Here is a 22,035-nt window from a genome sequence, read left to right as displayed (position 1 = left end):
GGAGACCTATTTGAAAGGGACGTCTTAATTGTGGTCGGAGCACCTGGAGGTGGTATGTGCAGTTGTGGGCTGCGTTACATGAACTGAATTGCCATAAAGTCCTAGCTCAGGTTCCCCGGGACATAGATGCTGAGACTGAGGATTGCATGCGTTGGTTACATTGAATAACTCACGGTCACACCTGAGTACGAATGAAGGCGATGAAGGATTTAGAAAGACAAACGTTTTCCTCCTGTGCTCTTAGAGGTATGACCTGAGCTGTGCGAACAGCACGCTCTGGGTACAGGTGGATGGGCGCCATGGTCCTGAGGGACTGGATCTACAGGGGGTGCCCCACAGAATCCACTCTGTACGTTGACTCGTGTTGGGTCTTTTGAGAGTGGGAGAATCATCGTGCAACCCTTAGAGTGATATACAGAAAATTTTAGAGATGTTTTGTGGGTTACCTTTGGTGTTTTTGAGCATTTTATTGTGTAAGTGAAGACCATTTCAGATGCACTTTGAAAGATACAGTGGAGAATTTGGGCCATGTCATTGGGAGAGGTTGTGGTCTGACTGTGGCACGTGCATTATTGCATGTGTCTCTTTTTTAATTAGTAGGTTTTGGAGATAACAGTGTTGGGGCTGGAATCATTGTAAATGAAAGTATGGTATCTTAGGTTGAGTGGGTCCTTGGGTGTCTTCACATGTAATTTTTGTGATAATTATTACACAGTGTATATATCTGCCAAATAATCACATTGTGTATCTTGTATGTACACCATGTTTATTCATCAGTTATACGTTAATAGAGCTTGGGAAAAAAAGAACGTGGGAGGTGTGCTGGGCTCCACCCAGACTTCACATGGATTTGAGTAAGGCATCATCATATATCCCCTTCATATAACAAGAGGTTTGCATTCCAGTAGTATGGATGGCGCCCAATATCAGTAATCCTTAAGGTGCCCCAGGTGATTCCAATCCGGGTCCCTCACTGAGCATCGTGACTCTGGGTCCCCCCGTTCCTGAGGGCTGAGGTCTGGGCTGAGGCTGAGGGGCTCTGCTCTGCGTGGGGATGGACCAGGGCTGGTCTGTGACCTGCAGGGGGTCGTCGGGTCCAGCTGAGGTGCCCACTGCTGCTGCGTACGTGAGGGCCTCACCAGGAGGGGAGCCTGATCTGAAGGAAAGGGTGGGGAAACTCCTGTGTTGGTCTCTGTGTGGGAGTTTACTGTCCTGAGCCCCTCCTGGGACAGTGGGCGGCAGGGGACTGTCTGTTCCACGTGCTGAGGTCTTCCCTGTGTGTGTGGTGGTGACTCAGGAAGGGGCTGTGTCGATTCTAAGCATTAAACAGCCTGTTTCCAACTCTCAGGATAGACCTCTAAAGAGTCCTGTTGTCTAACAAAGAAGCCCTTAAGAGAGGGAAAAAGAAAAGGAGTCAGGAATGGCTCTTTCTGAGGTACAGTCATATTCTCAGTTGATTCTTCAGTCTTTCCTTTCTGAAGTGCCCTCAATTGGACTTGCTAATCTTGTCTCACTCTGAGGTATCCTTCCTGACACCTGTACATTCACCTTTATCTAGTGCCTTCCCTCAGTCCCTGTCATGTCCACTTAGATTTCATCTCCCCTGAGGTCCCAGTGGACATTGTCTTAGGCAGGGCTTCACACCTGTGGATTGTGGATGGGGTCTCAGTGCTGTTGGGCAGCAGGTATTGTTAAAGGGCTTCGTCTGAATGCACCGTCCGCTCTCTGTAAATTCTGTGACCTATCCTGTTCGTGGAAGTCATCTGAATATGCACAATACTTGGTAAATTCTGGAAAACTGAACAATAACAAGAAATTTGTTCTGATTTTTTTTTATAATACACTAGAAGCTAAATGAGTGAGTCACTGAGTTCAAAATCTGAATGATTGGAAAATGGAATGGAAAGTTCAGAAAGAGACATCAGTGATAGAGGGTGTTTTATTCCATCATCGATTTTAAACTATGAAATCAACAAAATTCTCTGGATTCTTCAAGTCATTTTCTTCCCCTCCATTTCTCAGGGGTTGTCTTTACACTCTGTTGATTGCCTTTTTCATGACAGAGAAGTTTTCCTGCTTTATGCAAGTAAGGTCCCTACTTTATTCTTTTGCTGGTAGATATCCAGTTTCTCAGCAGCATTTGTTACTGAGACTGTCCTTTTTCCATTGTGTAGTATTACCACCCTTGTGAGTACATTTTACATACATGCCAAGGATTATTTGTGAGCATTCTGTTCTGTTCCTTTGCTTTGTGTGTCTGTGTTCATGCCAGTACCACACCATCTTGATTAATTTGTATATAATATGTTTTGATATTCAAAAAGGGCCTTCTCCATCTCCCTCCTGTTTCAAGAGTATTTGGGCCATTTTTGTTCCTTTGAGATTCTCTTAGCATGTTTTTTTACCATGTTTTTTTGTATTACTGCAAAGCATGTTTTTTTACCATGTTTTTTTCTGTCACTGCAAATATTGCCATTGGAATTTTGACAGGGATTCTGTTGTATCTATAGAACACTTTGGGACTGTGGTCATTTTAAGAATATTAAGTCTTCCAGTGCATGCGTACAGGATATCTTTCTATTTGTGTGTATCTCCTTGGATTACTTGTAACAAGTTTTGTAGTTTTCAGTGTACAAGTGTTTCACCTCCTTGGCTAATTTATTCCTAAGTATTCTGTACTTTTTAATGCTGTAGTTAATGGGATTGTTTTCTTAATTTTTTTTGACATTTTTCATTCCATATAGAAATTTGTCTGATTTTTGCATGTTAATTTTTTTTTTTAATGTTTTGTTTGTTTGTTTTCTATTTATTTATTTATTTATTTTTGGCTGTGTTGGGTCTTCGTTTCTGTGCGAGGGCTTTCTCTAGTTGTGGCAAGTGGGGGCCACTCTTCATCGCGGTGCGCGGGCCTCTCACTGTCGTGGCCTCTCTTGTTGCGGAGCACAGGCTCCAGACGCGCAGGCTCAGTAGTTGTGGCTCACGGGCCTTGTTGCTCCGCGGCACGTGGGATCTTCCCAGACCAGGGCTCGAACCTGTGTCCCCTGCATTGGCAGGCAGATTCTCAACCACTGCGCCACCAGGGAAGCCCCCGCATGTTAATTTTTTTATCCAACTTTTCTAAAAAAATTTTTTGACATAGTTGGGTTTTCTTTTTCTTTTTAAAAATTTATTTATTTATTTATTTATTTTGGGCTGTGTTGGGTCTTCATTGCTGTGCATGGGCTTTCTCTAGTTGCAGTGAGCGGGGGCTACTCTTCCTTGAGGTGCTTGGGCTTCTCACTGCGATGGCTTCTCTTGTTGTGGAGCACGGGCTCTAGAGCGCGCAGGCTTCAGTAGTTGTGGCACACGGGCTCAGTAGTTGTGGCTCGCAGGGTCTAGAGCACAGGCTCAGTAGTTGTGGCGCATGGGCTTAGTTGCTCCGGGGCATGTGGGATCTTCCCGGACCAGGGCTCGAACCCGTGTCCCCTGCATTGGCAGGCGGATTCTTAACCACTGTGCCATCAGGGAAGTCCCGACATAGTTGTTTGCTTGTAGTGTCTTTGTGGTTTGTCCGTATAAAACTTGTCACCCACAAAAAAAGATAATTCTTTTTTAGTTTGAGTATCTTTGATTTCTTTTTCCATTTAATGGCTTTGGTAGGATTTTCAGTACTTTGTTGAATAGCAGTGAGTGTGCATAGCAGAGAGTGTGCGTGCTTGCCTTCCTCCTGATGTGAGAGGAAAACCTTTTAGTCTTTGACTGTAGAGTATAATGTTAGCTGTGTTCTTTTCATATTTGGTGTTTATTATGTCGAGGTAGTTTACTGTTTCTGGTTTGTTGAGGGTTTATATCTTGAAAGGTTGCTGCATTTTGTTAAGTGGGTTACTTCTGCATCAATTGAGACGATCATATGTGTTTTTTCCTTTATTCTGTCAACGTGTTATATCTTCACATGAATTGACTTTTCTATGTTGGGTCAGCCTTGCATTATAGGAATAAAATGCACTTGGTGTTGATTTGAATACGTTTTCACGTGCTGTTGAATCTGATTTTGTAGTATTTTGTTAAGGATTTTGCATCAGTATGTGTGGGGGATATTGGATTTGTAGTTTTCTTGCATCTTTTTCTGGCTTTGGTATCAGAGTTAAGCAGGCTCCATAGAAGGAATTTGCTAGTGTTCCCTCTGAGACTATTCAAGAAGATTTTAGCAGGATTAGAGGCAATTCTTCTGTACATGTTTGGTACAATTCAGTAGTGAGGCTATCTTGTCCTGGGTTTTCCCTTGTTTGAGATTTTTGATTACTGCTTGAATCTCCCAGTTAAAATTCTATTCAGATTTTTTATTTTGTAATGATTAGGCCTGGTTAGGTTTGACGTTTGTAAGAACTTACCTGTATCTTCTAGATTATGTAATTTGTAGGCATTACTGTTCATAGTTCTCCCTTATCTTCCTTTAAAAAACATTTCTGTGACATCAGTTGCAATCTGTTTCCTGCCTAGTGTTAAAACACCAACTCTTGGTTGTTTGATTTTTATTTTGTTTTCCTACATTCTGTTTCATTTATCTCTCATCTAACCTTTCGTCTCTGTTTCTTTCTAGTAACTTTTTGTTTAGTTTTTTCTTTTTCTCCTTCCTTGTAGTGAATATATTCCTGATTTGTGTTCTCTTCTCTTTTTTGTTGTAGAGTTTAGCAGTGTAGACTTTCCTTTTTGTACTGCTTGACGGTGTAATTTTTAGTATGTTGTGTTGTTACTTTCATTTAGATATTTAAAAAGTTTCCTTGTCTTCTTTCAAGTATTGGTTTAAAAATGAATTGTTTCATTTCTACATTTTTGAAATTTTTCTGTTTTCCTTCTGCTGGCTTTTTTGAAGTTTGGTTTCATTATGTTTGGAGAAATACATTTTATGATCTGAGTCTTCTTGAATTTGCTAAGATTTGCTTTGTGGCCTAACATGTAGTCTGTGATGGAGAATGTTTCATGTGTGCTTGAGAAGCATGTGTTCTGCTTTTGTTGGATGGCGTGATCTCTGTGGTCTTGTGAGTCTGTAGTGTTGTTCAGGTGCTCTGTTTCCTTTTGGTCTTCTCTTTGCTTCCACTGGTACTTAACACTGGGGTATTGAGGGGAACTCTGCTAGGTGTTTAAATATTTATAATTGTTATATCTTTGAGAGTTACCCTTTTTTATGATAATATAATGTCCTTTCTGTCTTATGTCAATTTTTCTCTTTAATTCATTTTGTCTGATATTATGCAGTCATCCCTGCTATCTTTGGGACGTAATATCTTTTTCCATCCTTGCACTTTTAGCTTTTCTGTGTCCTTAGATTTGTGAATGTTAACAGTTTTAACTCTCTGACATGCTGTCTCTGTGTCTTGCTCTTGCTCTCTGTTTTCCTCCTGTTACTTCCTCTAGTGGTCCCTGCTCAGCCACACCATACAGTGGTGAAAGTCAGGAGCCCTGGCCAGCCCCCTTCCCTCCACTGTAATGTCAGTGGGAATGCACTGAGTATTTCCTTCTGTTTTTTTTTTTTTTCTTAAATTTTATTGAAGTGTAGTTGATTTACAATGTTGTGTTAATTTCTGCTGTACAGCAAAGTGGCTCAATTATGCATATATATATTCTTTTCCATTCTGGTTTATCACAGGATATTGAATATAGTTCCCTGTGCTCTACGGTAGGACCTTGTAGTTTCTCCATCCTATATATACTAGTTTGCATCTGCTGATCCCAAACTTGCAATCCTCCCCCCACCACAATCCTACAACCACAAGTCTGTTCTCTGTGAGTATTTCTGTTTCGTAAATATGTTCATTTGTGTCGTATTTTAGATTACACATATAAGTGATAACATGGTATTTGTCTTTTTACTTACTTCACTTAGTATGATAATCTCTAAGTCCATCCATGTGGCTGCAAATGACATTCTTTCATTCTTTTTTATGGCTGAGTAGTATTCCATTGTATATATATACACCACATTTTCTTTATCCATTCATTTGTCAGTGGACATTTAGGTTGTTTCCATGTCTTGAATTTTGTAAATAATGATCATGTGAACGTAGGGGATCATGTATCTTTTTGAATTATAGTTTTGTCTGGATATATGCCCAGGAGTGGAATTGCTGGAACATATAGCAACTCCATTTTTAATTTATTGAGGAACATCCACACTGGTTTCCATAATGGCTGCATCAATTTATATTCCCATCAACAGTGTAAGAGCATTAACTTCTCTCCGAGTGTTTCCTTCTGATCATCATGTTTGGTGAAATGTTCTTGCTTAATTGCAATATTTTTTTCCTTTTTTTTTTTTTAATGGTTTTTAATTTTCCAGTAAGTTTTAAACTTTATTATTGTGATAATTTTTTCTTAATCTGTTAATGTATACTAGTAATAACTTTTCTAATTTTAAATCAGTATTTTTATATATATATAAATTTATTTATTTATTTTTGGCTACACTGGGTCTTCGTTGCTGCACATGGGCTTTCTCTAGTCGCAGTGAGCGAGGACTACTCTTCGTTGCTGTGCGTGGGCTTCTCATCGTGGTGGCTTCTCTTGGTGTGGAGCACGGGCTCTAGGCGTGTGGGCTTCAGTAGTTGTGGCATGCGGGCTCAGTAGTTGTGGCTCGTGGGCTCTAGAGCACAGGCTCAGTAGTTGTGGTGCACTGGCTTAGTTGCTCCACGGCCTGTGGGATCTTCCCGGACCAGGGCTCAAACCCGTGTCCCCTGCATTGACAGGCCGATTCTTAACCACTGCCCCACCAGGGAAACCCCTGAATCAGTGTTTTATTAGTGGAATACACAAATAAACTCTTTCACACTTGGTGAAATGTGTTTTTTCTTTCCGGGTCAGTTGACATTGAATGATGTGGTCATCACATTCTCTCAGGAGGAGTGGAAATGCCTGGACCCTGCTCAGAGGGCCTTGTACGGGGACGTGATGCTGGAGACCTGCAGGAACCTGATCTTTGTGGGTGAGGATAACTTCCTTCCAAATGTTGGGAGGGTATCTTTGCATTTACCCTTATTTGCCTTTTGGAATCCCATGCCTCGCTTAACTGAACTCAATGCCTTGATGTCTCAGGCCTCAGGAGTTTAAATGTGCCATTTCTTTAGATGGTCTGCCCACTTCATGATACACCAGGAGTTTTTTCCGGTGCTTAAGTATTTAAAACACCCAACTGGAAACTTTTAAAATAAAGGGGTCTCTTGCTCTCTCATCTCTCCTTTTGGACTTGATTCTCTTGAATGCTCAGTTTTCAGTCCATATAGATCAGAGCTGATGCCTCCAGACTCCAGTCCCTGGGCCTTTCTGGATTACACCCCCATCTGATGTTTTTTAGAAGATCTAATTATAAGATGGGAAAACACTGCTTGCTGTTTCATTCCATCTGGCACCTCAGAACCTGCATGGAGCTTTCTCAAGCCCTGTCTGCTTGTTTAGATCCGTCGGCCATTTCTTCTGTTCTGACTTTGCCACACCCATCAGAGATGTGTGTAATAGGGAGGTGCATTAGATCTTCTGTTATTGTAACTTAGGGAAACTCTAAAGACGGTGGACAGAGAGATCCTCGTTTTAATCCCCAGTCCTACATGGGGAGAACATATGAATTTTTCTGGCTCTATCTTGGAATCTATGGGTTGAGCTCATGATTCCATGTCAAGGACCCATAATATCTGAACCCCGTATCTTATATTTTTTTCCTTTCTTACTGCTGTACTTAGGAAATATATATTCTTTCTGATTTAATATTCTCCTAAGTTGGCATGATTTTGCCTTTGAAAGTTGCTTTTGAAAGACATGCTTCTAGGGACTGAAATTTTTTCTCGTTTCTTTCCTTGATAATGTACCTGTAGTTAATGGACAACTTCTGGTGGATACTGTGGAATGAGTTTGCTGTGTAACAGAAAATTTTTGATGGAGAATACTTTCCCTCCTATGTTGTAAGATCCTGATAAATCTTTGCAGTTCTTTTTCTGGTTTTGAGGAATATCACCAAAACATGTCTCAAAGGCACTGTGACAATGTTGCTCACATGTAATAATTACCATCGTTTGAGCCTCAAGAAATGGTATAGGAATTTCTCCTAGGGATAACATTGTCCAAGTTCACATTCTCGTGTTAGGCTATTGACTCAACTGTCATGCCATATTTTTTGTTGCCTGTGCATGCCATTGTTCATTATACCATCACAGCTAATTTTGAAGCGTCTTAATGAGACAGTTTGTGGAGTGATACTTTATCAATGGTGAGCTATCATTTTTTTGTTTACAGCACTGCTGCTTTCATTTTGTACACTTCTATGGGTAACAAGTGGTCTTGATTTTATTAATTTTATCATCAGGTCTCTGTATTTGATGTTACTATTAGTGTTTTTGTTTTCTATTTTCCATGTGAGTGTTTGATTGGGGAAGAGCCCCCTCACGGTGGAATTTTTGTTGTATAGAAATACATTGATTTTTGCATGTTGATTAAATGTCTGGTAATTTAGTATTTCTAGCAGGGTTTTTTGTTTTATTGTTTTTTTTCCAGAATCTTCAGGATTTCTACAAATTAGATCATATTGGTTTTAAACAGATAATTTTGTTTCCTTTTTATATTTGGATACCTTTTATCTCTTTTTCTTGCCTACTTGTTCTTGTTCCTACTAGGATTTCCAGGAATAAGTTTTTAGAAGTAAGAGCAAGTATCCTTGTCCTGTTTCTGATCTTAGAGGGAATGCTTTCAGTCTTTCACCATTGAGCATAATGTTAGCTGTGTGCTGTCAATACGTGTCCTTTATTGTGTTGAGGTAGCTTTTTAAAACTTTTTTGGTTTATTGAGTATCTTTATCATGAAAGGCTGTTGACTTTTTTCAAATGCTTTGCCAGCATCAATTGAGACCATCATGTAGGTTTTTTTTTTATATATTCTCTTTTTTGTATACATTTATTTATTTTATTTCTTTATTTTTGGCTGTGTGGTCTTCATTGGTGTGTGCGGGCTTTCTCTAGTTGCGGCGAGCAGGGGCTACTTTTCATGGTGGTGCGTGGGCTTCTCATTGCGGTGGCTTCTCTTGTTGCGGATCACGGGCTCTAGGCGTGTGGGCTTCAGTAGTTGTGGCACTCGGGCTCAGTAGTTGTGGCTCACAAGCTCTAGAGCGCAGGCTCTGTAGTTGTGCACAGGCTTAGTTGCTCCATGGCACGTGGGATCTTCCTGGACCAGGGATCAAACCCGTGTCCCCTGCATTGGCAGGCGGAGTCTTTAACCACTCTGCCACCAGAGAAGTCCTTTTTTCATTCTTTTTTTTTTTTTTTTTTTTCAGATTTAATTGATATTTATAGGACATTCCATCCAAAAACAGCAGATTACACTTTCTTCTCAAGTGCACACGGAACATTCTCCAGGATAGATCACACCTTGGGTCACTAATCAAGCCTCAGTAAATTTAAGAAAATTGAAATCATATCAAGCATCTTTTCTGACCACAGCACTATGAGATTAGAAATCAATTACAGGAGAATGCACCACGCGAGCAGTGGCCACGGACGCGCGGTGGCGTGGTGCACAGGCGCCCCGGCCTGCAGGCATCTCCAGCAGGCACCTCCAGTACACACAGAAGAGTCCTTGGACTTGGAGGAGGAGGCCACGGCAAGCAGAGGCTGTGGGAACCTGGAACGATTCTGCCTTCATACTTGGCATTGACTCAGAATTCCTTGAGTCCTGGTCAGATGCTGTGAGCTGATCACTGCCCCTAGCATTAGATCAGTCCATAGGTAGTGGGAGCAATGGCTGTGCATCTGTTGGAGGATTGGTGCAAGGGGATGGGCCTGGACCCCAGGAAGGCCGTGCTGATCGTGGGCATCCCCGTGGAGTGTAGTGAAGAGGAAATGACAGAGACCCTGAAGGCGGGCTTACAGCCCCTGTGTGCCTACAGTGCGCTGGGCAGAATGTTCAGAAGGGAAGACAACTCTAAGGCAGTTTTCATCGAATTGGCTGACGAGGTCAATTATGCTACGATGCCCAATCAGATCCCAGGAAGGGGAGGTACCTGGGAAGTGGTGGTGAAGCCCCGTAGCCCAGGTGATGAATTTATCAACAGACTGAACTACTTCCTGAAAGATGAGGGCCGGAGAATGGTAGATGTGGTCAATACCCTGGGGCATAGCACTTACCCTGAGGACGCAGAGCCAAGAGGCTTGGCTCAAGTCGAGCCACCAGTCCCGCAGCCTCTGAAAGAAAGCATGTGGTACCCAAAACTGAAGGTGTTTTCGGGAAGCACATTCCCAGACCCAGGCGAAGAGAACTTTGAAGCCTGGCTAGAGCAGGTGACTGAGATGATGCAGATGTGGCAGGTGCCTGAGGTAGAGAAGCAGCGGCGTTTCCTGGAAAGCTTAGAGGGCCCCACGCTGTCCCTCACACAGGTGCTCTGGGCCAACAGTGACTCCATGACTGTGGCGCAGTGCCTGGACACCCTGAAGCAGATCTTCGGGAGTAAAGAGGACTATAGAACCTCACATTTAAACTTCCTCCAGACATCCAGAAGTCCGGAGAGAAGTCTCTGATTTTTTGCTACGGTTAGAGCCCCTGCTGCAGAACGCCCTGCAGCACAGCCCCTGGTCAGTGAGAAGCGCAGACATGATTCGCCTGAAACACGTCCTGGCTCAGGCCTCCATGAGCACCACCCTCCAGGGCAAGCTCAAGCTCCTGGAGCAGCGAGGGTGTGCGCCCACTTTCCTGGAGTTACTGAAGCTCATGCGAGACGAGGAGGAGTGGGAGGCCACCATGGCAGTGGCCAGGGAGAAGCAGAGGCAAGTGGGAAGGGGCCACAGGGCCTCTGGCCCCCAGGTACTGGCAGAAACCAGTGTGCCAGCCCCTCCGGTCATGGTGCAGGCACGGCTGTTTCGTGGGAGCAGCGCTGAGACCGTCCAGGAAGGGGCTACCCTGTCACTGAAGCGCAGGCAGGTGCCGTGCCTCTGCGGGACTGGGGAGGAAGGCCAGAGCCAGGCAGCGTGTCCTAGGGCCGAGAACCAGTCCCCAGCAAAGCAGAAGCCTCAGCTTGCAGCAGAGGAGTTGGGAAACGAGATGGGGGCTGGGGCCATGAGCCACCCCAAGCCCGAGGAAGCATAGGCTCAGGATATCCAGGCACCCCCTCCCCTAGCAGGCAACCCAGATACTTTAACGAGGGGAAGGGGCAGTCCGCAGGAACAGTGGGGGCCTTGACTGGGGCAGAGGGGCAGGGCAGCTAGGCCCAGGCCCAGCCCCCTCGGCATCCACCAGCTGGAAGGGACTCCACCAACCAAGCCAAAGTCAGCTCAGGGAGGCACCGGCGACACAAGCGGGGAGCCACCATACCCAGCACGAGGGGTCCCCGAGCCTCAGACAGAGACCCCAACACAGCAGAGGCTGAGAAAGGTATAGTCGGGGGCTCTGGCATCAGCCCTGTCTTCCGGCCACCCTCAGACGCCCACCCTGTGGGCTCTGAGCTAATGATGCTGATGGGCCCCCAGGCCACGCGGGGCCTAGAGGCGCCTCCCCCGGGGCCGCCCCTGCCGGAAGGAGCCAGCGCTAGCACTGGCGCTGGCCAGGGAGAGCTGCGGGGCAGAGAGGAGGTGCCCCGGAGGGGACACCGCAGGGTCCAGCTTGTCTTCAGGATCATCTACACCGCTCGAGGGGAGCCCCGCCCCAGGAAGGCAGCCCCCTGGAGCCTCTGCACAAGTGAGGGCCGGGGGCAGTCTCCTCCCCCTGCAGCCTGCAAGGGCAATAGGGACAAGGACAGCAAACGCTGTGAGGAGACAATCCCAGGCGAGAGCGTCGGCTCAGCTTGGCAGGCAGGGTGCTGAGTACCTGGTGGCCCAGTACCCCACAACTGGCTTTGGTGTGAGTTGGGGGGTGCAGGGAAGCGTTTGTTCCAAAGGAGGAGGAGGAGGAGAGGGAGGAGACGGAGGAGGGAGACATGGAGAAGAGGACGAGGGGCAGGAGGAGGAGGGGAGGGGGGTCCGGGCAGGGTCCATGAGAATTTGTTGACGGGAGGGAGGAGTGTTTTGTTCTACCTAGGTTTGTGCATGGCCACTGGAGACCTGGGACTGGCCTGGAGAAGCACAACTCACCAGCTGCCAATGCCAAGGCCAGCCCCAAAGCCTGCCACCTGGGAGCAGCCCTGAGTGGCCAGCCCCGGCCTAGGTGAGGGGCACCTGCAGATGGCTGCCACCCACACTGGCCTGGGAGACGTCAGGGGCCACTCAAGGTGCCTGGGCCTCCCTCCCGAGAGGGGACCCCTATTCAGTGTCCCCCCTCTGGGGCAGGCTGCTCCCTGTGCTGGCAAGCCCAAATGTGTCCCTGTAGGCCCCAGAGGGACCCAGGTGTCAAGAAACCCCCCAGCCCCCGCTCCCCTCCGCCCAGCACACACACCCTAGCCATCGTCCCCCCGCGGAGCCCTGTGGTGCGCCACGTGCCAGCCAAGGCTCTGGTCTCTGTGGGCCAGTGTCGTGAGCTCAACGTGTGCTTTCTGGGCGTAGATTCAGGCCCAGCGCTGCTTCTTGTTGTGGAAATGTGCGTGTGTTCTCCTCTGAGCAGTTCCCCCGACCCCGGCCTGGCGCGGAGACCCCGAGCCCAGTCCCAGGAGCCGGCGGGGAGGACGGGATGGACGAGGTCACAGCCAGCGCCCACCCCAGGACCTGGGACCTTGGGAAGGAAGACCTGGACCGGGGCTGCAGGAGGTCTGCGGGAGGACCCCGGGGCCTGTGCTCTGCTGGGCCACCCCGTTGTTCCTCGGGACTCCACGTCCTCGGCTCAGTGGCACGTGCCCTGCTGTGGGACCGTCCTGTGCCCGCCATAGGGCAGGGCCAGGCCCCGGGCATGTGGGCCAGAGGGGGAGGGGCTGCCCCAGGGGGAGCGGGCATTGCCAGCGCCCATCGTCCTGGCGAGAGGCCACCCGTGGGGCCCTGAGGAAGGGAGACTTGGGGGGGATGGAGGGCTGCCCGGTGGGGTGCAGCTGAGGCACCTTGTTGGGGACCCTGGGATGGGGAGCTGGGACCTGTTGGATCCGGTGGCCGTTAGAAGTTCCTCTGTGTGTTGTTATGCCCTGTGTTCAATGGTTTCAGTCAGTGTTTCTCTTTAATAAATTTCCCTCAGCGAGAACCTTAGAAAGGACGCCACAATGATGAGCACCAGGCCGACAAGGAACGCGACACTCACGGGAAGGTTACTGTCGACTGGCTTCCCATTAACGACCAGGTCACACGCAATTCCACTGACTCCACCATGGGTGTGCTTTACCAAGAGAGAGTAGTTTCCGAATTCTCCAGATTTGTATTCCAGCCTACAGACTTGCCTCCCCGCCGCGGTGTCACGAAGCTGCAGGACGGATCCGGGCTGGGTGCTCACAGCCACGGCCTCAACGCTGGGCTCCCCGGGTTTCCTGCTCTGGGAGACGCCGACCAGGACCTGGCGCAGGCAGTGATAACAGCGATCGAAATTCCAGTAGACGGTCACGTTTGTCCCAGGCAGTTCATTGTGGATGAGCAGCAAAGCCTGGTCCATCTTCAGCTCTAAGCGCCTTTTTTTTTCCTAAGTCTGGCGTCGGGGAGCCGCCGGGGGCCAGCAGTGCGGCGCCCAACACAGACGCGGCCAGCAGCAGTGCGGCCAGTGCCCGGCCTGCGCCGCCTGCTGCACTCCCGGGACCCGCATTGCTCCTTTTCATTCTCTTAATGTATTATTTTACACTGAATGTTTTCACATGTTGAAGCATCCTGACATTTCAAGAATGTATTCTCTTTTTTTATCGTATATAATCCTTTTAATTTGGTGTTAAGTTTAGCTTACTATTGTATTGATGCTTTTTGCATCATTATTCATTATAGAGATTTTCGTCTGTTTTTTTTTAATATTTGTCTGGCGCTATTAGAGTAATTCTAGTGTCATAGAGTTTGCAACTGTTCCTTTCTCTGTGTTTCTTTGGGGGCAGAGTTTAAGGAAGATTATTCTTAATTGTTTGGAAACGTTGTCTAGAATTCTGCAGTGAATGTATCTGGCCTTTCTTGTTGAATGGTTTTTGATTAGTGATTCCATCTTTTTTCCATTACTAGTTCATACAGATTTTAATTTCTTTGGTTTGCGTTGATAGGTTGTTTTTCTAAGAATTTATTCATTCTTCTAGTTTATTCAATACTTAGGAATTGAATTGTCTTAATATTTTGTTCTAATTTTCTTGATTGTTGTCGAATCAGTTGTAATGTCCTCTCTTTCATTTCTGATTTCAGTAATTTGAGCCTTTACTCTTTTTGGTAGTTATTCTAGATGTAGGTAAGAACCAAGTTGTGAGCTTGTGATTTTATGTAGTTTTTATTCTCTATTTCATTGATTTGTAATCTAATGCTTTTTACATCTGCTAGTTTTGGCATATTTTCTACTTCTAAATCATTTATTTTTTAAGTTTCTTGAAATTTATTTACTTGGTAAACCACAACCTTTTTTGTCTACTTATTTGTATTTTCTTTTTCCCGATTTATTAAAATTTAATTAATATATATCATTTTATCAGTTTAAGGTGTACAGGGTAATGATTTGATCCAGTTATACTGCAAAATGATTACCTTGGTAGGTCACTTAATACATTCATCTGTGACATAATTACAGTTTTTTATGTGTGGTGAGAACATTTAAGGTCTACCATCTTATCAACTTTCAGGCATATAGTATAGTATTGATAACTATAATTACCATACTGTACATTAAATATGTAGAAATCTTTCAACTTAAAATGGTAAATTTACTCCTTTGACGAATATCTTCCCATTCTACTAACCCCTAACCTTTGGTAATCACTATGCTACTCTATGTGGCTCTTAGTTTGGCCTTTTTTTTTTTTTTTTTTTTTGATATGTTTTACACATAAGTGAGATTATTGAGTATTATTCTTTCTCTGTGGATTATTTTACTGAGTCTATACCCTTGTTGTCCATCTGTATTGTTAAGAATAGTAGGAATTTTTTCTTCTTTATGGGTAAATGATATTACATTCTGTATATCTCACAGGGTTTTTCCCCATTCATCTGTTGGACACTTAGGTTGTTTTGATGCCTGGGCTATTGTGATTACTGCTCTGATGAATGTGGGAGTGCAGGTATCTTCTATGACAGTGATTTCATTTTTTTTGATATATTGCCAACACTGTAATTGCTGCATTATATGATAGTTTTGTTCTTTTTAAAATATGTTGAGGAACTTTTAATAGTTTTCGATTTCTTTATATCTGTATGTTTGTGTATAGCATAAACTCATTCATCTGCTTTTGATGGCCTTCTTCTGGCTTTTCCTTCAAGTTTCAGCTAAGAACATTCTTGTACATCTTATGGAATATTATGTGTGCTCTTTGTGAATATATGCATGGAAATGGGACTTATGGAATATTCAATTTATGCCTTACATAGGAAACAATGTGATAGATGTAAACCTGCTTTGTTTCTATAATGCTTCATTTTCTCCCTTTTTAAATGTCTTCGGTTTCTGTTCCATACCTATACTATTAATTCCCACTGTTAAAAATGGAGCAGTATTATGTTACTTGCTAGGCCAGTTCTTTTCTTTTAACTTCAGTATTTTCAGTTGCCTCATTACTCAAACTGTGAAAATGATCCCTGTTCATCCATTGAACAACTTTCTCAGGACACAACCTAAATCATTATGTGCAGTTATGATGACTCAGAAACCATTTCAAGTAGGGATGAGTGAATAATGTTTTTAGTTCCATGGGTCACTTCTTCTTGCATCTCCCCAGAAGTTTTTTCTCTAAACTCCTGGTATTTGTGTGTTTAATGTTAATTGCTATGTTCTTTGTGGTCATGGTGGAAAAACACTTTTTTTGAGAGCTCATATAAGTTTTTCCAATTTGAATGTTTTGTCATAGTGTGTTTCAAATAAGGCTACCCTAAACTTTTTTTTTCTATACATCAGGTTCTTATTACTTATCTGTTTTACATGTATTAGTGTATATATGTCAATCCCAATCCCCTAGGCTACCCTAAACTTAATTTGAATTACATGTTATCACTTTCTTTAGTAAGTAATCCTATTTAGTGTTTCTAAAAATTTGAACATCATGGTTGCACAGTTTCATAACTGACTGTTTATAAGTATTACTTTTGGTATAATATCATGTATTTAACATGAAACATTTACTCATGCATTGTAATGAGTAGGTCATGTATGTTTCTTTATGTCTTGTAGCTATCTCTCATATACATGTGATCAAGAAATTACAACTAAAGTCAAACACCGATAGAGGTGGAGTATTCCAAACATTGATGTTGGGAAGACATGAAAACCAGGGAATCAAACATTTTTACCTCCCGGAAATTCAGGAAAATACGTATGACCATGGTTTTCAGTGGAGAGATGATGGAAGAAGTTACAAAAATATCCCTATATCCTGTCACCAAGATGTCACTGATAGAAGTGCTCATGGTGGAAGGGATGCAAAAAACAAGCCTATTGGAAATAGACTTGTGTTAAGCCTTCAGGATGAACTGCATATGTTTAAAAGTAAACAGAAAATTGATGAACTTAATAAAGCTGTTAAGAGTATCAGCAGTAGTTCCTCATTTTCACCACTTCAAGGAATTTCTCCTCCTGTCCAAAACAACATTTCTAATAGATATGGGAGTGATTTTATGCATCCTTCAATACTGACACAAGACCAGAGCCCACACAGGGATGTACCTTACAAGTGTAATGAGTGTGGCGAAACCTTTCATCAGGTCTCAAATCTCAGGAGTCATCAGAGAATCCATATAGGAAAGAAATTGCATAAATGTGATGTATGTGACAAGGTCTTTTGCCGAAATTCATACCTTGTAATTCATCGAAGAGTTCATACTGGAGAGAAACCTTACAAGTGTAATGAGTGTGGAAAGGTCTTTGATAAGAAAGGAAGTCTTGCAGTTCACCAGAGAATTCATACTGGAGAGAAGCCTTACAAATGCAATGAGTGTGGCAGAACCTTTCCTATCGGCTCATACCTCAAAAGACATCAGATAACACACATTCAAGAGAAATTATATAAATGTGATACATGTGGCAAAGTCTATCGTCAGAATCTATCCCTTCAACGTCATCGGGGAATTCATACTGGAGAGAAAACTTACAAATGTAGTTTTTGTGGGAAAACCTTTCTTTGTGGCACAGACCTCAGGAAACATGAGATAATCCATCCAGGAGCAAAAGCATATAAATGTGATGTATGTGACAAAGTCTATGGTCAAAATTCATACCTTAAATATCACCAGAGAATTCATACTGGAGAGAAACCTTACAAATGTAATGTGTGTGGGAAAACCTTTTTTTTTAAAACAGGCCTCAGGAAACATGAGATAATCCATACAGGAGCAAAACCATATAAATGTGATGTATGTGGCAAAGTCTTCAATCAAAAATCAGTCCTTGTGCATCATCAGAGAATTCATACTGGAGAGAAACCTCACCAATGTAATGAGTGTGGCAAGTTCTTTCGTGAGAAGCAAACCCTTAGAAGGCATCAACAAGTTCATACTGGAGAAAAACCTTACAAATGTAATGAGTGTGGCAAGGCTTTTAGTATGAAAGGAAACCTTGCAGCTCATCAGAGAATTCATACTGAAGAAAAACCTTACAAATGTAACAGCTGTGGCAAAGTCTTTCGTGAGAAGCCAGGTCTTAGAAGGCATCAACGAATTCATACTGGAGAGAAACCTTACAAATGTAATGAGTGTGGCAAAGCCTTTCGTGAGAAGCAAGCCCTTAGAAGGCATCAACGAATTCATACTGGAGAGAAACCTTACAAATGTAATGAGTGTGGCAAAGCCTTTAGTCAAAGTTCAACCCTATCAAGTCATTGGAGATTACATACTAGGGAGCAGTCTTACAGATATAATGAGCATGGCAAATTCTTCAGTGTGCTTTTAAGCCTAAATTAATACCATCAGGTAATCCATATTGGTGAGAGACTTTAATAATGTTTTGATGTGACAAGGCTTTTAGCAGGTGTCTCCACCTTAGGCTTTATTAGAAAATTCATTATGGTTAGAAACCAGATAAATGTAATTATTGTGTCCTGTCCTTTAAGCAAGGGATTTATTCACCGAAGAATTCATTCTGGAGATTACCTCACAAATGTTATGAATGGGAGAGAAAACTTTACTCGGGGCTCACATCTCACTAATCATAAGACAGTCCATACTGAACAGAACATTACAGCTGTTCTCCACCTTGGGACTGTTTTATTTTTTTTTAATGCTCCTTAATACCTGCTCCCCATTCTTGAATATGCAGTATATGAATGTATTTTTTCTTGTTCTTTCATGTGTCTAAATAAATGTCATGGTATGCACCTTGATTTAATTTTATTTATTTATTTTTTGGCTCTGTTGGGTCTTCGTTGCTGCGCGCGGGCTTTCTCTAGTTGGGGCGAGCAGGGGCTACTCTTCGTTGCCGTGCGCGAGCTTCTCATTGCGGTGGCTTCTCTTGTCGCAGAGCACAGGCTCTAGGTGCTTGGGCTTCAGTAGTTGTGGCACTCAGGCTCAGTAGTTGTGGCTCGAGGCCTCTAGAGCACAGGCTCAGTAGTTGTGGTGCACGGGCTTAGTTGCTCTGCGGCATGTGGACCAGGGCTCGAACCCCTGTCCCCTGCATTGGCAGGCAGATTCTTAACCACTGCGCCACCAGGGAAGCCCCCTGCACCTTGATTAAAATGAAGAGAAAATAGGAATGTAGTAAGTGTATGCAAAATACTAAAAATTTAAAAATCATGCAATTTCACATTTGTCCTTTACATAAATCTCATGACATGCACCTTGATTTATATGATGGGAAAATAGCAATATAGTAAATACATGCAAAATATTAGAAAATTTAAAAATCATACAATGTTTTTGTCCTTTTTGAGCTCAGTGCTTTTTTTTTTTTTTTGCCTGCATGCAGTCTACATTGCTGACCGTGGGCTTTTCCTTGTGGTGAGCAGGGGCTACTCTTTGTTGTGATGCATGGGCTTCTCATTGCGGTGGCTTCTCTTATTGTAGAGCACAAACTCTAGGCGCGTGGGCTTCAGTAGTTGCGGTCTGCAGGCTCTAGAGCACAGGCTTAGTAGTTGTGGCGCATGGGCTTAGTTGCTCCGTGGCATGTGGGATCTTCCCGGACCTGGGATCAAACCCCTGTCCCCTGCATTGGCAGGCGGATTCTTAACCACTGTGCCACCAGGGAAGTCCATCAGTGTATTAATTTTAAAGGATCAGTGTTCATGGATTTTCTTTTAAAAATGAGTATTATACAATGGGAACGTTTTTGTTTGAGAAACGAGAAATTTCATATATTCACCCTTAAAACATTTTTTTGTTTTTGCTAGTTTGCACTTGTGGTCATTTACTGGAGTATAGTGGAACCCCACCCAAAGTTTGGTTTGGTTATTGAGGGTGATATTGACATTGAAGTGTTAGGAGAATGTTACATAATTCAGCTTTCTAGGCACATGTTGGAGACTTCCAAGGTGTTCAAAAAATGGTTTGAGAGGACAGGGAATGGTGATTGGCTTGATGTGTTAAGGAAATTACTTGATGAGGCTTGACGTTTAAACTTCCAGGTTGAATCAAAGAAGGGGACCCTTCAGGCTTTTTTTATCAGCTTGCCCAGGCTGAATGGGAAGAAGATGTCCCGAAGGTTAAAAGGTGTCAGTAGTCAAACACTGAAAAATGGAGTCTAACTGTTTGACAAAACAGTGAATATTTGCTCTTAAAACTCCTGATTTCTTGATAAGGAACACCACACTTTTCTTTATGATAATTATTACATTTTTTTGTTTGCAGCACACATTCATCTCATTGTGCAATATGGTTGTTGAAAATGCTTATAAAATATTAAATAAATTGCCTAAGGTATTTTTATCCTAGATTAATAAAAATGGGTGTTTGGAAGTGTTTATCAGATAATATAACTAAGCAATTTACTAGAAGAGCAATTATCGATAGGCTCTTAAAATCTCAATTTTAAATTGTGGTATTAAGCAATGTGATGTTACATGGTTAATTTTCTACTGTAATATATACATATATATTTTTTTGGCTGCACCACGCAGCTTAGGGGATCTTGGTTCCTTATCCAGGTATCGAACCCGGTCCCTGCATTGAAAGAGCAGAGTCCTAACCTCTGGACTGCCAAGGAATTCCAAAAAAAAAGTGTTTTTTGAATACAGTTTTTTCTTAGCATTACTTTTTTCTTTCCCCACATATTTCCCTTGTTTTAAACCAAAGGATCACTAAATCAGTGGGTTGTTTTAGGATTCCTGTGAAATGAAAATGAACATAACTCAATGAGAGGTAGAAAGTAGAGGCACTGTATATATGAAGGGAGTTCCTTTAGGACTTTAATTCCATGGAAGCCTTTAGGACTTTAGTTCATTTTGGAATGTCATGAGGGTAAACTGAAATCTTTGAATGTGGGAGTTGGCTGTGGTCAGGTGTTTAAAAATCCAGTATGTGGAGTTTAGGAAGCACACAGTGAAACCAAAAGGATTAATGAGATAGACCCCAAGAGTCCAACTATAGTTTGTAACAAGGAGACAATCTCCATTGCCAAATGCCTGGAAGCCATTCTGCCATTTCCCAGTGATGTATTGACGTTCAAAGGCAGAGCTCCTTGCAGAGAAAATAAGATTTGTGCTATTTTTAGCATGACAACTGATACCCATTATGCTCCACTTAGACTTTGTTACTAAACAAAATAATATAGATTCTTCGATAAGTGATCTTTAAAAAATTTTTTTATTTATTTATTTGGTTGTGCTGGGTCTTATTTGCGGCAGGCGGGCTCCTTAGTTGTGGCATGTGAACTCTTAGTTGCGGCACACATGTGGGATCTAGTTACCTGACCAGGGATCCAACCTGGGCCCCCTGCATTGGGAGCATGGATTCTTAACCACTGCACCACCAGGGAAGTCCCCTTTAATAAGTGATCTTAATTTTTATTTCTGTTGTCTTTCATATTACACTTCAAATACAAGTTACTGTTATTAATGCGTTATGCATAGTAACTTACTGAATTTTCATCTCTGAAAAAAGTACTTATTCTCGTTTCAGAAATGAAGGAATTTAGGACAAAGACAGGTTTAAAGACTCATTCAGTTCCATCCCAGCAAGTGGCTGAATCAGGATATGAAGCGGGTTGTGTGTTGTAATCATGAGTAATGATTATTCAATAGTAAAACTGTTTCCTTTCCATATTAACCTACGTGGAGAAGTTTATTGGTCTTACATTTTGGTTTTGTTCGTAATTGTATTTCCCCACAGTGTTGATGTGAAAGAAAGATTATTTATTGGATAATTCAGGTCAGTTATTGTATACTCATTTAGATTCGATACATCCTCAATTGGTCCTCTGCAGGATTGCATGAAGACTTACCAGCAGGTATGTCTGCATTGGAAAAGATTTAACATAATATCCAGTTCATCCACATCTGTGTACTGTCTCCATGCCCAATGCAAATGACAAGTCACATGTGGTTCTCTTTCCCAAGTAACAGAAAACAGAAGACCCTTCATCACGTCAATAAAGAGTAACTTAGGGACTTCCCTGCTGGTCCAGTGTTTAAGACTTTGCCTTCCAATGCAGTGGGTGTGGGTTTGATCCCTGGTTGGAGAGTTAAGATCCCACATGCCTCGTGGCGAAAAAATCAAAACATAAAACAGAAGCGATATTGTAACAAACTCAGTAAAGACTTAAAAATGGTTCACATAAAAAAAAGTCTTAAAAAAAAGAGTAGCTCATGTCTCACCAGCTTTTTTTTTTTTTTTTAAGTTGAGCCTTTATTTACTTATTTATAGGCTGCGTTGCATCTTCGTTGATGCACGCAGGCTTTCTCTAGTTGCGGCAAGCAGGGGCTACTCTTCGTTGCGGTGAGCAGGCTTCTCATTGCTGTGGCTTCTCGTTGCAGAGCATGGGCTCTAGGCGCACAGGCTTCAGTATTTGCGGCACGTGGGCTCAGTAGTTGTGGCTCGTGGGCTCTAGATCGCAGGCTCAGTAGTTGTGGCGCATGGCCTGAGTTGCTCCATG

At 43.1% G+C, this 22,035-nt stretch overlaps 1 protein-coding gene, 1 long non-coding RNA gene and 1 pseudogene across 5 annotated transcripts in view; 1 reads left to right on the top strand and 2 right to left on the bottom strand.

The window, feature by feature from the left end:
- LOC309648299 (paraneoplastic antigen-like protein 5 pseudogene) overlaps positions 1-21,051 on the top strand; it is a 30,331-nt pseudogene extending 9,280 nt beyond the window's left edge. Inside the window, exons 2-3 of one of the 3 annotated variants that reach the window (XR_014268675.1) lie at positions 5,627-6,958; positions 9,290-9,483. The product of XR_014268675.1 is annotated as a paraneoplastic antigen-like protein 5 pseudogene (transcript). Of the gene's footprint in view, positions 1-2,781; positions 6,959-9,289; positions 11,833-16,191 lie in introns of those variants that run through there. The other 2 variants (XR_014268672.1, XR_014268674.1) reach the window with 2 other exon arrangements.
- LOC309648108 (uncharacterized protein) overlaps positions 1-22,035 on the bottom strand; it is a 363,120-nt gene that overhangs the window by 221,787 nt on the left and 119,298 nt on the right. The gene's annotated exons all lie outside the window — the stretch shown is intronic.
- The window catches only part of LOC309648346, a 132,613-nt gene that overhangs the window by 24,247 nt on the left and 86,331 nt on the right, over positions 1-22,035 (bottom strand). The window lies entirely within an intron of this gene.

Source organism: Balaenoptera physalus (genome assembly GCF_965194825.1).
Source record: "Balaenoptera physalus genome assembly, chromosome: 19".
Taxonomy (NCBI): Eukaryota; Metazoa; Chordata; class Mammalia; order Artiodactyla; family Balaenopteridae; genus Balaenoptera; species Balaenoptera physalus.
This window is presented reverse-complemented; position numbering and strand designations above follow the sequence as displayed.